This window comes from Centroberyx affinis, unplaced genomic scaffold, assembly GCF_046629955.1.
Source record: "Centroberyx affinis isolate AG114_WGS23_722 - 3 ecotype Tasmania unplaced genomic scaffold, CSIRO-AGI_Caff_v1 ptg002117l_1, whole genome shotgun sequence".
In the NCBI taxonomy this organism is placed as follows: Eukaryota; Metazoa; Chordata; class Actinopteri; order Beryciformes; family Berycidae; genus Centroberyx; species Centroberyx affinis.
In genome coordinates this window covers 22,910-26,048 of record NW_027280439.1, presented here as the reverse complement: position 1 = coordinate 26,048, position 3,139 = coordinate 22,910, and the positions used below count along the sequence as shown (strand labels likewise).

At 46.4% G+C, this 3,139-nt stretch overlaps 1 long non-coding RNA gene across 1 annotated transcript; it reads right to left on the bottom strand.

Moving 5' to 3' along the window:
• Positions 1–1,846: 1,846 nt before the first annotated feature.
• Positions 1,847–2,880, bottom strand: LOC139654598 (uncharacterized). Its single transcript, XR_011696033.1, has 3 exons — positions 2,799–2,880; positions 2,449–2,616; positions 1,847–2,189 (listed from the first exon to the last, which is right to left on the bottom strand). It is a non-coding gene; the product is annotated as an uncharacterized lncRNA (long non-coding RNA).
• Positions 2,881–3,139: the final 259 nt, after the last annotated feature.

Below are 3,139 nucleotides of genomic sequence, written 5' to 3'. Positions count from 1 at the left end.
TGCAAGATCAGCTAACAGGGCCACTCCAAAATCCAAGCAAATGAATCAGTCTCAGTGGATTTGATAGTATCTGTAGAAAACATTGAAGAGTCAGATTGCCTATTCAGTCAGAGAAAACTTTTTTTTTTTCTGTAAGGCAGCACAGCCGGAGAAATGATTTTGGAGCGAGGATGGGGAGAGAGAGAGAGAGAGAGAGAGAGAGAGAGAGAGAGAAACCTGCTGAATGCCAGAGTAAATAAATAAAGTAAATAAATCGGGGGATAATGTGAAGCAATTGTAGGGGTGTGCATAATCAGGGATTTGGAGGCTGCTCACTCTGCTGCTCGTCTTCTGACTACAAAACCAGGCCCTGCCCCCCCCCACCCCAACCCCCCCCACCCCCCTTCTCCTTCTCTCTCACTCTCTCTCTCTCTCTCTCTCCCTCTCTCTCTCTCGCTCTCTCCAGCCAGCGATAATCTGTTCCAGTACACTTGCCATGAAATGAGCGATGCAGGACTCGTAATGCACTGGACAGGCAAAGCCTAACAGATAACATAAGCCCCCTTCACTGCCCCCCAACCCCCCCCCCCCCTCGCCATTACCAGCCCCCATCCCCTTCCACTCTTAAATCAAGGCCCTTCAGTTGTAAACAAGAGGCAGAAGATTTGGTTCATTACAAGGGAGGTTGTTTTCTCTCCCCGGCTCCTCATCTGATACATAATATCTGTGGCGAGCTGTCTCGTCGCTTTATGCTTGCGTCATATTTCATCTTGACTCTCGTGACCTTCGCTGTCAGGCATACAATGAGAGGCGGCTGTTGTGGGTTTTGTTCTTCTCTCCTGTTTATAGTTGTGATTGTCATTTGGCTAATGTATGCATGCATATATACACGTGGGCCTTGAAGCAAAGCCTTGCAGAGCTGACAGTGGTAGTCTGCAGTCTCACGGGGTGGAAGAAAGAAGCCTGTTTTGATGGTGATGAATATATAATTTTTGTATTATTTTTCTCTTTTTTTTCTTTCTTTTTCTCTCTGCTTCTTGCTCTAGCTGTCTTCCTTTTAGTCCTCTCTCTCTCTCTCCCTCCCTCTTTCTCTTTCTCTCTCCTTTAGTTCCTTTGATCTGGCTTTGGTTTGAATGTCATACCATCTGGATGAGTTCACTCTGGATGAATCTTTCTTCATCCCTCTCCACAAACGCTCCAATAAAGGCATTTTTCCACAAATTCCATATGTTCATGTGCTTCAGTTACCATATACATTTCACTCCCACTCACACACTATGGTAAGCTGCACAGTTATATCTCTAACAGAGAAAACTTGGACCGGCACTAGCCTATTTATGTATCATAGGAAAAAACTGATGCTCTTTACTTGCGCTCATTTTCTACAGGAGACACAGTGGCCTAGTATGTTGGAGTAGGTACAGTGAAAGTTTTAATGCTATGCAGATGCAGAACATGCTTTTTACTGTGAGTGCACTGTGCCATCATTTGTACTGTAATTTGTACGGAAAGGGGCAAGAAATACAGATAATGGAAAGCTCTCCACAATTTATGGCCCAGTAATTGATATCAATTAGTGAAAAGATGAAAGTCCCAGGCCTTTGTCCAAAATATGCACTGTTCCAAGGAAAATAAATTTGTACAAGCTCTACACAAGTTTTAGTATTTCATTTGGAATGAAAATGTAGATCATAAATTGCATGATGAGGATGAGCAGGATATCCGTCTCTAGGGGCAAAATCTGCATTCAAGTTCACCGATAAACATCAGTGTTGTGCTGATGGGGACCTCCCCGGCAGCGTGTTTGACAGCAAACAGCAAACAGCCCCGACTGTGATCGATAGACTCCTGGCCCCCGTCTTCCCAAGTGCCTTGTGGTTTCGGAGGTTCGGAAAATCCGCCACGAAGCAGGGCCCTCCCATCTCGTCTGAACCAAACATCGTCAGGGTGGCTCCTGCTCCCATGTTCCTCGCTCGCTGGAATGCCGGCGTGCTGAGGATGACAGGGTTTCCTAAGATCCGACCGGGACCTCTCTAATTTGGGCATCCACTCCTGCCACTTCCCCTGACCAGAAACCATTTTAAATTGGTGGCCACATAGGAGCTGGCATTCCCCTTTTCCTCCTTTTTTTTTTAATGGTTTGTTCACTTCTGTGGCTCTTTCTTGGTTACTCTTTTATTTCTATCTGTCTCTTTCCACCTCCGTCTTGGCTGAAACAAGAAAGTGAATTTATTTCCGCTCTGTATTATTGTCCATCATGTTAAATCACGGGCTTCATGCGCACGTACAAGCACAAACCCCACCACCACTGCTACACTCCACACACACACACACACACACACACACACAGACGCTATCAGTGACAAGCATAGCAGAACATCAGCAATGTGTTAGTGCTCTCCCAGCTGTGTGTGTGTACTAGCAGGTTGTTCCTGCCAGTGAGTGCTGCGAGAGTGACAGACCACCCACCTGCTCTGGCTCTTCCCATTGATGTCAGTTTGGCGTCAGTGGGAGGGCAGCTAATGGGATTTCACTATCAGCACCTCAGCGTAGCCACCATGTCAGCTCTGCCTCCTCCGTAGCGCCACGCACAGTCAAGCAAGGTAAAACCGCTCGGCTCGGATTGGCGAAGACTGGCTGCGAAAGGCATAAGACATTTAGCACAACATAACACAGTTTTCAAAACAGCCGCTGTGAAGCATACCGCCGCTCACAGGCGATGCAGACGCTGTGCCAATAGGGGGCCGAGGATCAGGCCAACTAGGAAGTATCACTATAGGAACTATCAAGGTGGGCCTTTTCATACGACAATGCCAAACCTGTGAGCCGGATCATTCCTGTTCACATTCTCGTCCTTCTTGTCACTCTGTGGTTTTGGTTGGGCATTGTGGAAACTTGCTGTCTGCCATAAAAAAAAAAAGACCTGTCAGCCTACAGTAGAGATATGGATCTCTCTAGTGGAGCGTATTAGCCAGGGGCGGAGCTTGTCTTTCATGTATATGGGTGCAAGTCATAGTTGTGATCTCTGTCTTCCCAACCAACCAAGCTCTAAAAGGGCAAAAATAACTTATTGTCACACTAAAATTACAGTCACAACTGTTATGCTACAGAAAATGCAGCGCTGATTTCCACTGAGCAGTCAAAACAACAACATTGGTTT